The sequence below is a fragment of the Orcinus orca genome, chromosome 3 (genome assembly GCF_937001465.1).
Source record: "Orcinus orca chromosome 3, mOrcOrc1.1, whole genome shotgun sequence".
NCBI classification, from domain to species: Eukaryota; Metazoa; Chordata; class Mammalia; order Artiodactyla; family Delphinidae; genus Orcinus; species Orcinus orca.
The window spans coordinates 34,682,643-34,696,370 of record NC_064561.1 but is presented as its reverse complement, the minus strand read 5'-3'; the positions used below and the strand labels follow the sequence as shown (position 1 = coordinate 34,696,370).

At 38.4% G+C, this 13,728-nt stretch overlaps 1 long non-coding RNA gene across 1 annotated transcript in view; it reads left to right on the top strand.

The window, feature by feature from the left end:
• The window catches only part of LOC117202209 (uncharacterized), a 263,569-nt gene that overhangs the window by 45,882 nt on the left and 203,959 nt on the right, over window positions 1–13,728 (top strand). Inside the window, exon 2 of the long non-coding RNA XR_004484411.2 lies at window positions 11,416–11,520. This is a non-coding gene — a long non-coding RNA (uncharacterized LOC117202209). The remainder of the gene's footprint in view (window positions 1–11,415; window positions 11,521–13,728) is intronic.

Here is a 13,728-nt window from a genome sequence, read left to right as displayed (position 1 = left end):
ACATTTATTTACAGTTTTGTGCCATTTGCTTGGAGCTTCAAGCACACTCAAAACTATTTTCGGGCTTCCCTGGTGGCGCAGTGGTTGAGAGTCCGCCTGCCGATTCAGGGGATGCGGGTTCGTGCCCCGGCCTGGGAAGATCCCACATGCCGCGGGGCGGCTAGGCCCGTGAGCCATGGCCGCTGAGCCTGCGCGTCCGGAGCCTGTGCTCCGCAACGGGAGAGGCCACAACAGTGAGAGGCCCGCATACCGCAAAGAAAACAAAACAAAACAAAACTATTTTCAATATTATGAAAACTAGGACTATATATATTGAGAGACAGAAAGAAACAGAGAGAGGCAATATATGCAGCCATACTAATTATAGCCATTTATTATTAACGTCAACCTATGTTCATATGGTTTATTCAGAAATAATTTTCACTGCAGATTGGTTTGACAGTTTTAGTCCTGAGAATATAGAATGTCCATGAAAGACAGTTCATATACAGAATACATACATACATATGCATATATATGCATATGTATAGATAGGTTATCCCAAGGGTTATAGGTTGTCTTTCTATATATTTAAAGAGAGATATAAAAAGAGAGAGAGAGGGAGGAAGCTCTAGTGAGGCCTTAAAGAAATGCAAATAGTGAAGAGATTATGGTGTACTTTTCTTTGTAACATTGCATTACTCATATATGAACAAGTTTAATATTTGCATCTATATGATGAGCTTTAGCAGTTGCTCTGAAAGCACTCTCTAATGGTGGTAAGGTACAGTTTTATCATCTTAAATAGTTAGCACTATGGTATCCCATCTGACCTTAAGAAAATGCCAAGTAATTCTCTAGAAATAGAACGATAAAATGGTAACCTCTTAGAACAACAGCTCTCTCTGTAAAGGATCTGCTAGTCATTTACATTTCTCAGTAGAAATCAATAGCTAACTATTGTTTAATTGGTGAATGCAGTGTGACCTAATCATCTCAATGAAGTCCTCCTTCCAGGAGGTTCATCCCCTGGGATAACGGAATGAGCCTGAGGAGTGAGGAACTAATTGCAGGAAGATAATGAGCATGGTTTCAATCAGGCTGGTGGGGAGAGGCGATGGGATAGGGAGCTTAAATCTCAAGGTTATGATTTATCTACTTTATTATTTGTTAGAAGAAAACATTAATCAAGCATGACGCCAAACTAGGTACTGTACAAAAGATACAGACTAAATTTATTAGCAGAGTCAGAAAGAGACAAACTTAAAAATGAAATCTGGTCTCAGGGCTTTCATCTAGAAGCCGAGTAGGAAAAGCTCTACACAGTGTGTATAAAGATTGGAGATGCTTTCAAATTTCTTCCTTTCCATAGGCACTGCCTTCCCCCCATCCTTACTGTGAGTGAAGGTTCACCCCTTTATGTCAGAAAACAGGAGGCATTGTCTCCCCAAAGTACTTCAACTTGCTCATGTTAAAAAACAAAACAAAACAAATTAATAGACAAACAACAGTCTTCTGATGTTACCATTTCCTTTTTAGCCAAGTAGGTAAATGCACACAGTTCATGCTGCCACTTAATGGCTGTGAAATCTTAGGCAAAGTATTTAATCTCTCTAATCCTTAGGTTCCTGATACGAAAATGACCATATCAATGCCTACCATATATATATATATATATATATATATATAAATTTTTTTTTTTAATTGTGGTAAGAACACTTACCATGAGATCTACCCTCTTAACAAATTTTAAGTGCACAATACGGTATTGTTAACTACAGGCACAGTGTTGTATAGCAGATCTCCAGAACTTACTCATCTTTCATAAGTGAAACTTTATGCCCGTTTATTAGCAACACCCCAGTTCCCCCTTTCCTCCCTTAGTATCTACCTTCTACTCTCTGCTTCTATTAGTTTGACTATTTTAGATACTTCACATAAGTGGAATCATGCAGTATTTGTCTTTCCGTGATTGGCTATTTCACTTAACATGATGTCTTCAAAGTTTATCCACATCTTGCATATTGCAGGACTTCCATTGTGTTTGGAAGAGATGTTTGGAATGATTTCAGTCTTCTTAAATTTGAGATTTGTGTTGTGGCTTGACTTGTGATCTATCCTGGAGTAGGTTCTGTGCTCACTTAAGAAGAATGTATGTTTTGCTGCTGTAGGGTGGAATGTTCTGTACATATGCTGATGCCAAGATGTACAGGAAAACCACTCCTCTGTTCTCTGTCTATTCACAGACTACTCTCTACTCCAAATGTGTGTGTGTGTATGTGTGTGTGTGTGTGTGTGTGTGTGTGTGTGTGTGTGTTTGGGGGGAGGCTTTCATACCAAGCAATTCTATAATACCAGCTGGGTATCCTATAATTTAACGCATTTCTGACATTGTCTACCTAGAGTTAGCATCAGATCTCACAGATTAAGGGTGCAGTCCCACAAGCCTGCTCCCTTCCCATTTCAGATGCCAATCATAAGTCCAAGTTGTTATCTGGGCATTGGACCAGTCAGCTAAATTGGAGAGTCCCACAACCCTATCCTCAGGTTTTATTAATTTTCTAGAGTGGCTCACAGAACCTAGGAAACTGTTTACTTAGTACATTACCCATTTATTATAAAAAGATGTAACTCAGGAATAGCAAGATGGAAGAGATACATAGGGCAGGATATGGGGGAAGGAACTTCCATGATGTCTCCAGGTGTGCCACCGTCCCAGCATCTCCATGTGTTCACTAATCCAAAGCTATCTGAATCCCATCTTTGGGGGGTTTTTATGGAAGCTTCGTTAAGTCGGCATGATTGATTAACTCATTGATCATAGGTGATTAATTCAACCTCCAGCCTCATTCTCCTCCCTGAGGGTTGGGGGGTGGGGCTGAAAGTTCCAATCCTTTAATCATATGGTTGATGCCTCTGGCAACAAGCCCCTGTCCTTAGAGGATTTTCAAAAGACACCTCATTAACATAAACTCAGATGTTACTAAAAGGGACTCGTTATGAATAGCAAAAGATACCCATTTCACCTTTATTACTTTGGAGCAATTCTAGGAACTGGAAACAAAACTCATGTCCCTATAAGCTCTTATATAGGAAATTACAAGGGTTTAGTAGCTATATGCTAGGAACTTGGGACAAAGACCAAAATATATATTTCTTATATCACAGTATCACACATGTAATCTATCCTGTGTTTTCTTGAGAATAATGAATTTTGTTGCTGTGGACAGGAATGTTCTGTACATGTCTGTTAGATTCATTTGGTCTGTAGTGTTGTTCAAGTCTGCTGTTTCTTTGTTGACTTTCTGCCTAGCTGTTCTATCCATTATGGCAAGTAAAGTACTGAAGTCTCTTACTGTTATTGTATTGCTATCTCTCCCTTCTGTTGTGTCACTGTTCGCTTTTTTTATGTTTAGATGCTCTGATGTTCCTTGCATATATATTTAAAATTGTTACGCTTTCCTGTTGATTTGACCCTTTTATCATTATATAATACCATTCTTTGTCTCTTCTGATAGTTTTTGACTTAAAGTCTATTTTGTATGATGTAAGTATAGCCAATCCTACTCTCTTTTGGTTGCCATTTGCATGGATTATCTTTCCCCATCCCTTCACATTCAGCCCATGTGTGTCTTTAAATCTAAAGTGAGTTTATTGTAGACAGCATGTAATTGAATTTTTAAAGTCTATCCAACCATTCTTTGTCTTTTGATTGGGGAGTTTAGTCTATTTACTTTTAAAGTAGTTATTGATAGGAAAGGATCTACTATCACCAATTTGTTCCTTGTTTTCTGTTTTGTTTTATTTTTGTATTTCTTTTGTCCCTCCTTTCCTCTTTTGCTATCTTCCTTTGTGTTTCATTGATTTTTTAATTTGTATTGATAGGCTTTTATTCCTGTCCCTTTTTCTTTTGTGTAATTTCTATAGGTATTTTCTTTGTGGTTACCATAGGGCTTATATAAAAATGCCATATAGTTATAACAGTCTATTTTAAGCTCATAAGACTTCAATTGCTTGCAAAAACTCAACACCTTTACTCCCCTGCCCCACACACCTTAAGTTATTGATGTTAGTATTTACATCTATTTGTACTGTGTATCCATTAACAGATTTGTTAGTTATAGTGATTTTTTAATACTTTTGTCTTTTAATTTTTATACTAGAATTAAAAGTGATTTACCCACCACCATTACAGTATTCTGTATTTATATGTATATTTACCTTTATCAGTGAGTTTTATACTTTCTTATGCTGGTGTCTTATTTAGCATTCTTTCATTTCTACTAGAAGAACTTTAGCATTTTTTGTCAGGCAGGTCTAGTGGTGATGAATTACCTCAGCTTTTGTTTTCTGAGAAAGTCTTTATCTTCGTTCTTGAAAGACTGTTTTTCCAGGTATAGTATTCCTGGTTGGCAGTGTTTTTATTTCAGCACTTTAAATATATCATTCTACTCCCTTCTCTGCTGAGAAATCCACTGAGAGTCTTATGTGGGTTCCTTTGTACATCACACGTCTCTTTTTATTGCTTTCAAAATTCTATCTTTGCCTTTGCCTTTTGACAATTTATGTTTCTCAATGGGCATTTGACTTAGTTACTCTTATTTAGGATCTTCTGGGTTTCCTGCATTTGGATGTCCATTTCCTTCCCCAGATTTGGGAAGCTTTCAGCCACTATTTCCTTGAATACACTTTCTGCCTCTTTATCTCTCTTCTTTTCCTTCTGGGACTCCCACAATGTGTATATTGGTCCATTTGATTGTATCTCAGGTGTCCCTGAGGCTTTCTTTATTCTTTTTTAATATTTTTCAATGTATTCCTCTGACTGAATAATTTCCAGTGTTCATTGATCCTCTCTCCTTCCTGATCTAGTCTGCTGTTTAGCTCCTCTGGTGAATTTTTCAGTTCGTTTATTGTATTCTTCAGGTAGGTGATTTCTGTAAGTTTTCTGTCTCTTTGTGGAAATTCTCATATTGTTCTGGCATTTTTCTCCTGATCTCAGGGAGGATCTTTATGACAGTTATTTTGAATTCTCTGTCAAGTTTCTGCTTCTTTAGGGTCAGTTCTGGAGATTTATCTTGTTCCTCTGTTTGAACTGATTTCCCTGTTATTTCATTTTTCTTCACTCTCTGTATTGGTATCTGCACATTCGACAAGTAGCGACTTCTCCTAATGTTCATGGACTCGCTTCATACAGAAAAGACCCCCACTCATCAGCCTGGCCAGAGATTCTGGGTCTCTCAAACCTTTGTGCTTGTCGAGTCTGTTTTATTCTTAGTGGCCTCAGGCATCTAGATTTTGTTGGGTCACATCAGTATTTTTAGATAAATACTGAGGCAAGACTGAGGCCAATTCCTCAGGCGGCCTTCAGGTAAGTTGGGTCATTGGACGCTCTGTCCAACTCTTCCCCTCCTCGGGGACAAGCTAGGAGCTTGGGTTTTTCATCAGCTCAACGTGTGCTGAGCCAGGGGGAGTGGCTATGATGACTGCCAGCCCAAATCACTATCACTGTTCTCACTGGCCCCAGGGGGCTATAGTATGCATGTTCGTCAGTGCTCTGAGAGATGCTACATGGAAGCCAGTTGTCTGGGTAGTCCCATAAAAGTTGGGGCATTGAACGCACAGTGAACCCTTTCCCCGCCCCTGGGAGAAACTGGCAAATGGAGTTTTTGGTCCCAATCATATGATGCTATGCTAGGGATAGGGATTTTGGAAAGAAGGTGTCTCAGATTTTCCTGCCAGCTTCAGTGTGGCTGGTTTCTTGCTCATTTGAGGCATGGGAGCTTCTTAACTCATTTCTGGATTTCTTACTGATGGAATCTGTCTGTGAAGGCATTCCTATTCCACCACCTTGCTGGTGTCACTCCCTCTTTTTGGCTTGTTTTGAGGAGGAAAGGAGGTAAAGGATGAAAAGTGCTTAGCACAGGGCACTGCAAATATCAAACGGTTAATAAATAAATGTTGATAGTGATATTGTTAAAATGTTAGGATTGCCATTTCCGGTCCAGGTTTCAGTGTTAGGCTGTAGATAGTGAAAACATGCCCATGATAAGTTCTGATCAGCTAAGGATAGTTGACAATACTATAGGGATGGAATGAGTGACCAAAGTCATCTATATTATAAATTTGCCTATGTACATATATCTGGGGTCAGTAGCAGAATAGTAATATTAGACTAACATGATAATTTGCTAAATATTTATTACAGACTGAATTACCAGAGATTGAAAGGGGAGTAGGACAAGTTCTCTTTCTTAGATGAATTTACATTTTGGAGGAGAGAGACATATTAACAAATAACTGTCATGCAGGCTAATTGGGTACCTTGGTAATACACAGGATTAATTCCTCAGGGTGGGACAGAGAGGGTCAGGGAGAACCAAGGAACAGGAGTTTGCCAAGTGGAGAAGTTGAGGAAGGATATTCTTTGCAGAGCAGTGTCACTGTGGCATGAGCTCTGAATGGCTAAAGCAGCGTCTGGGTGTGTGTCTTGGGGGGTGTGTGTGTGTGTGTGTGTGTGTGCGCGCGCACACGCGCATATAAGGAGTGTCCAGAGTTGAGGTAAAATGTAGCTGAGGTTGATCTTGAGTTTTCCAAGTGATATAATCCAACTTTTGCTTAGAAAGTTAACTCTAATAGAAATAAAGACAGTGCATCAGCAAGAGGAGAGGTTGGGAGCAGGAACTAAGAGAGATATTCCAGGTATAAATTAGGCGAGGACTGAAGAGGACAGAGGGGGAAGTTTTGAGTTGGGCAAACAGAGAGTCATCGACAAGGTTTTCCAGATAAACGTCAGGGAGTTCTGACAATAGTCCAGAGGATTAAGGAAGTAAGAATGAGCAGTCTGTGAGAATACTCTATTCGTTTAAGAAGTTTGATAATCAAAGAGGCAAAGGGATGGGGTTAGTAGGCTTGAAAATTAGGCTGAATGGAAGGAAGCTTTTCCTTTTAGGAGAGACTTGTAATATTTAAAGACAGAGGGAAAGAGATGAGAGGAATTTAGGATGCAAGAGCAAGTAGCTAATTGATGAATAAGGTTCCAGAAGTAGAATAAAACCAATAGCACAGGTGTCAGGCATGGTCTTGGAAGAGATTAGGATCCGATTTTTCTCTAACATATAAAGGAATATGAATTAAGATGCTAGTAAGAGTACTCATACTGACCTCTCCTATTTTTTTTTCTTTTATGATAAATTGATGTGATGAAATGATGAACTTTGAATGTATAATAAGGCAATTGGGCTACAAAGTCACACAGATGTGGATAAGAAGGATAAATATGTTTTAGAAGTGAGGGAAAGGAACCATGTGGATCATGGCTTGTGTTCCTTTTGTACTGTCAGCAAGAAGCATCAAGTCATGTGTTAAAGCCAGTTTTGATTATACATGCTCCACGAGGTAGCATATTTCCATGTTCTACCTCTCCATGGTCCTGAATTCCTTTTATATTTTATTAAACTCATGAGACTTATCTCCCTTATTATAAGGACACCTCAAATCCCTTCTATAAAGTAGTGGGTAAAACATGAATAAGTACTGAGGATGTCTCAAAAACAGTCTACACATAGGAGAGAGAGGGCCATATTACTGATGACTTAAAAATGATAAAAAATTGGAAGAGATACGCCTGTGCCTTTGTGTTCAATCCGGACATCTTGAGGTTAAGAAAAGGACTTTAGACCGTGACAGGCACCTGCCACACAGCAGTGGCAGGCTGAGAGAGCACAGAGAGTCTCACAGATTTGAAGGCTATTGTGTGTCATGGTTTGCTTCAGTGATTCAATAAGTCAAGATCAGAGTCTCTTAAGACTGTTAAACTCTCTGCCCGAATTTGTTCCTCTCTATGGTGAAATTACCCAGAATGCTAAAGATACAATCCTCTCTTGATACGGTCACGAATTGACTAAATCCAACAGCCAACATAACCAATGTGAAGTTTAGTGCTGTCCTTTCTAAGAGACTGAGCACCAGTATAAATCTCTAGACATGGAAAGACACAAGAAAATTATTTTTCAGAGTCTCTGATTAAACACAATAAATTAGTTAAGCACTACCACTGAGATTTGTGCTCTAGAAGTAGAGTACAGAACTCCAATGAGAGCTTGCTGGAGACCTTAAGAAAGGAATAAATTGCATCTGAGAGAACCTTACACTTCAGCAGAGAAATAAAACAGACTGCAAGTATTTGTAGAGTTATGAGAAGCTATAAATGGGATTTTGTTTGCTCTGAAAATATAAGGGGAGGGCCTTTATTTTGCAGGGAGGCTCAAGATGGCACTCCAACTAGCTGGAGAGAAAGTTTGACCATTAACTAGACAATAGTATTCTCCAGGTAGGAGCCCTCCAGGCAAGAGTCTGGCCTATTTAAAATAGAGGAAACACAACCTTTTGAATACAGTCATATCGTATGATTTATTTTGCTTTCAAAGATACCTTCACTGACTTCTGCGGTCACTAAATGAGAATAAACACCCTTTCTTTACCTTTTCCTCCCCTTTATCAGTAACATCGAGGTGGTTCTTTGTAGTTCCCTTTAGTCAGGACTTTAATGCACACCCTCCCGACCCCCACTGTCAAACCCAAGTCTTCTATTCTCATAATAATGAAATGGGAAGACCCCTCTTTGTTAACTTTCTATAGGAGCTGAAGTTCCCATTGGGCCATAATTGGTAACCAGAGCTGAAGGTTTAGCAGTTAAATTCTCCATGAAAATATATGAATAAAAGTAGAAATGTTACGGGCTGATTTTTTCACTAAACTTCTGCCAGCTCTTGCAGTGTTTTATGAAGAGATGCCAGCATATTCAATAAATCTCGGCTGGCTGTTGTCCAGGAGAAATTATCACCAGCCCGTTGAAGGATCTCTAGCTGCTCCTTAGGAAAGGGAGGGGAGGAAGAATCATTCTGGTTCATTCTGAGTTGTGCATTACACATTAAATTAAAATATATGTTTCACCCATTTAGCAGTCTGAATAATAAAAGCTGTATACAGCTGCAACTACTCTGCTCTATGCATTTTAATGACTGATTTGTGAATATACTAGAATTATAACTGCTATTCAAATATTTTCCTTTTTTAAGAAGTCACAAATCCCTCCCTTTAAAAATACACAGACAAACACTTTATAATCTTTTAATAATTTGTACTAGAGAATTTTAAAGCTTAGAATATGTGGAAATTATTTGTTTTAGGACGAGTAAATATAATGGGCTTGTCAATATGGTATTCAAATAACTGTAAAAATATTTGGAGTGTCTCCAACGAAAAGAACCTAACTCGATCTCTGCATTCAAATGAATTCTAAATGGAAAAAGTGATATACAGTTCAAAAGGAAGCATTAGACTCTAAAGCACCTTTCCATTTCTCTAAGGAATTGTGATCTACTGCTCAAATAGACTTTTAAATGGCTGTTGAGTTTTCAGGCTTCTCAGATATTCATACTTAAATCAGTTTGAACTAGTTAAGTAGAGTCACAATTAGAATTGTAATTTCTTTTCTTTCCATTTTTAACCAGTTGTGAAGAAAGCTAATAAAATTGGAAAATGAGCATATGCGACCTTTAATATGAAAACTAGGTCTTAGAAGGGTGAGACAGTGCTTTATCAGCCTCCAGAGGGTAGTTTTCTAAGCACAATGCCAGTTTTAACATAGGATCTACGTACTTTTTGTATGATGAACCGTAAACCAGAAGCTTTCTCTAATGGGTTCTAAAAACCAGGAGATTTAGATTCAACTTATGAGAAAAAAAAAAATGGCATGTTACGACAAAGGTAATAATATATCAATAATATCCTCAATTTCTCATAGAAACTTAGAAAAATATCTATTAGCTAAGCAGCCAAAAGTTTATTTTAGGATACGTATGATCGATGTAAGGAAGTTCTCAGTAATTTACCATTAATTCAGATGTCCATTCTTAAGTTGGAAACATGTCAGTAAAATATGAAGTTCTATGGCATCTTTAGCAGAGCAAACGAGCTGAAGTAATCCCCTTTATTGTTTCCTTATTTCAGCCTCAAATAACCCTCAGTCTACTGATTGCCCCCAGGATCCCATTTTACAAAGCATGGTTTCCAAGAAACAATTTGAAGAATTTTAGAAGCTGAAAAATAATGCTTTATTCCTGAGTGTATTAGTGGTTTGTAACACTGATGATTCAAGCTTCTTCCTAAGCAATTTTTTTTGCATCTGTAAACTGATCTAAATGTCTGTTATGAGGATAAATTTAGAAAAGCTCATTTGGAATTGTTACTCTAGAGCAGGGGTCAGTAAATGTTTTCTGTAAAGGAAAAATTCGTGGGTAATTTAGACTTTGGGGACCCTCCCTGTCACACTCAGTGAACCCTGCCATTTTAGTGCAAAGGGAATCATAGACAGTGTGCAAACATATGCATGTGGCTGGTGGACTTGGCCCTTGGGCTGTTCTAGAGCAGTGATTCTCATTTGGTGTTGGGTGTGATGGGGAGGGAACTTTGGAAAGTTCATTGGGGGATGAAATTCAAGAGAGCCTCTGCTGGAAATTTTCATCTTTTTCCTATCAAGAGTTAACAGGAAAGGACTTCCCTGGTGGTCCAGTGGTTGACTCCACCCTTCCAGCGCAGGGGGTACAGGTTCGACCCCTGGTCGGGGACCTAAGATCCCACATGCTGTGCTGCGTGGCCAAAAAAAATTTTAAAAACAGTTAACAGGAAATATTTTTTGGTTTTGGCTAAAATAATAATTTGATGGGGTTTCTAGGTCATTAAAATTGCCCAAATAATAGAAATGAGGGTCAGAAATCACTTTTAATATTACTACATCATTAACATATATAATATAGAATAATGATATCCAATAGAAATATCATACGAGACATATATATGATTTCCAGTTTTTGAGCAGCCATGTTAAAAAAGTAAAAAAAAACCAAAACAGGTAAACTTAATTTTAATAATGTACTTTATCAAATATATATAAAAATATTATTATGCTATGTAATCAATATTAAACATTATTAATGGGGTATTTTACATATTTTTTTGTACAAAGCCTTTGAAGTCTGGTGTGTATTTTATGCTTACAGCATATTTCAACTTGGATTAGTCATATTTCCAGCGTTCAGTGGCCATATGTGGCTAGTGAGTACCATACTGGATAGAACAGGAAAAGATCATGTAATATGTTACTTTTACTCACTGGATTATATTTTGAGAATAAGTGATGTAAAACATAGGCCAGATTAATGTTCTCCTTCTACTCCCCTGTAACACTGAGCCTGACAGCAGCCTAAAAGGTCTTCATAAATGCAGCATTTTGGAAAGCCACTGCTAATCAAGAGAGCTGGCATGAACCTCTCTACAATCTATATAGAGACCATAAGATGAATTCAACCATGTAATTGATCATTTAAAATCTCAGGACTCATTTCAAACAGTCATTTTCTTTTATTTGCCAACCAGGGGTCAACAATTCCAATGCCAGGAGAGACCAGAGAGATAGAAGTGAGAGAATCCAGCTGGGTAAAGACAGTGGAGAGTGATGGGACCATCTGTGGCAAGTGGCAGGTATGTACCCTTCCTGAAGTATCCACATTCCAAAAGCTAAACACAGTGTCAGCAGAACAAACACATCTGCAAGACCACCACTGGATGTCCAGACCTGTTGGTTTACAGTCCCTGGCTACATACGTTAAGTCTAAAGATGTGGCACTATTCCAAGAGAATTAACACTATTATTGTGCCAGTACTTGTCTGATCTCTGACAGTTGTAGGGGGTGGGATCAGGTGATTTGACCCCAGCCTCACCTCTCCCTCTGCCCCTTCTATCTTACATGGGGTTTCTGCTCACTTCGACCTGAGAGTCTGTCACAGATCTCCTTTGCTTGCAATTCCTCTACTCTTCTTTAGCAACCAGGAAAAAATGCCCCTCTCTGAAGCCTTCCCAATCTCTAATGTTCATAGTTGTACAGATCCACAAAGCCAAAATTCAAAAAGCTCTGGAAGCTAAAAGCTTTTAAAAACTCATCTGGTGATAAAAATCTTACCTGATCTGAACTCATTTATCAGCAAAATCTGACTTTGCTGGACAGGAGTCTCTTTATACGTCTTTATTTAGCTAACAGTTGTGAAAATTCATATTGCAGAAATATTAATATTTTGAATATAGGGGCTGTCCTATATTCACTGGAAGGATTGTGTAATATATGGTGTTCGTACCATGCTATCATTCTAACATCAAAAAAGTTCTGAAACACATCTGGCTTCAAATATGCCTTTATTAGTGAACCTTTATTCCTAGTAGTGGAAGTAGGCGTATTAGTAAATAGTTATTTAACACAAAATATGCTCCAGGTCCCTTATGTATTTTAACTCTTTTATTCTGCACAAGTCAATTAGGTAAGTATTATTGTTACCTTCGTTCATAGATGTCAACAGTAAATTAATAGAGTTAGGTAACCTTCCTAAGGTCACACAGCTCCTACGTGGCACCACCTGGCAATGCCAGTCATCAAACCCAGATGGTCTGGCTGAGAGTCTTTCCTGCTGTGCAAAAGCATCTGTCTAAGTGTTGGTTATGGGTTCCCCTCAGTTGACATTTACTGTGTGAAGGTTCTGTCTCCTGAACTAGAATTCCTCCTCCTTAAAAGCAGAACTTGTCTCCCTCCCCCATACTACCTACCTGGTAAGGGTATGAACCTAACAGCATTTATCGTGAAGAATGGCTAGGTTAAAAAGAGCATTATGAATTTCAGTAATTTACTATGGATCCCGCAGGTCACGGTCCCACTTGTTCTGTCTTCCACAAAGCTGATTTAACTTTGCGTGATGTGACAGTTACTAAGCTCTGCCTCTCTCAGTGAAAATAAGCACAGGCACAAGCATATATGCTATCACCTTAACCACAGTGAAGATAAATTCTGCTTCTGGTTCCTGCTTAGTTAATGCTTATTCTGATCTACGCAGTATGTAAGAGCTATTTGTGCCTTTCCTCGGTGTATCCTGTATCGTTTATGCGGCGGTACTATTACTGTTCCCATGTTACAGATGAGAAAACCAAGATTTGGAGATGTGTGATTATGATGCTGGGAAGTGGTGAAATTGTATTAAAATGTAGGTGGTTTGCCCCAGGAGCCCGCAATCTTCCTCATCTTCCTTCTTTACCTCTGGCTTTCTTCTGAGACTACTTTCTAGGATACAAGTCACTTTCTAACTTGAGTCTTCCTTTCTTCTCATATCTCTTGCCACTCCAGTTACGTTGGAGGGCTGGAGAGTTTCTTAATATTCTATTCTTTCGCCATAGACAGTACTCATGTATCCTCATAACAGTATTATGGATTTGTGCTTTTGGTGTTTCCATGTAACAGATTTGGAAATTGAGGCTCATAGGCTTTAAGTAATTGACTCAGATCCACGTAATTTGTGGCTGAACTGGGATTAAAGTGTAATAAGTTCACTGATCTAAAATCTCACACACTGACGGCTCACATTTCCCTGCTTCTCGTTAAAGTAGTTTCATACAGTTTCAGCGCTCTAAGAACAAATTATGATTATTTTAAAAAAATATCAAAGTAACCCGTGGAACTTCTTCTAATTGAACTTCCTACCTACTGACACAATGAAGAAGCATGAACCTAACTGAATAGTCTTCTCAGATTCACTCGGGGCATATTTTTAGTCTTAGCATAAAATATTTCCTCTGTGCCTCTGTTCAGCCTATACATTTCATTTTCAAAGCTAGAGTCTTTTTCCAGTTAATCATATTTATTGGCAAAA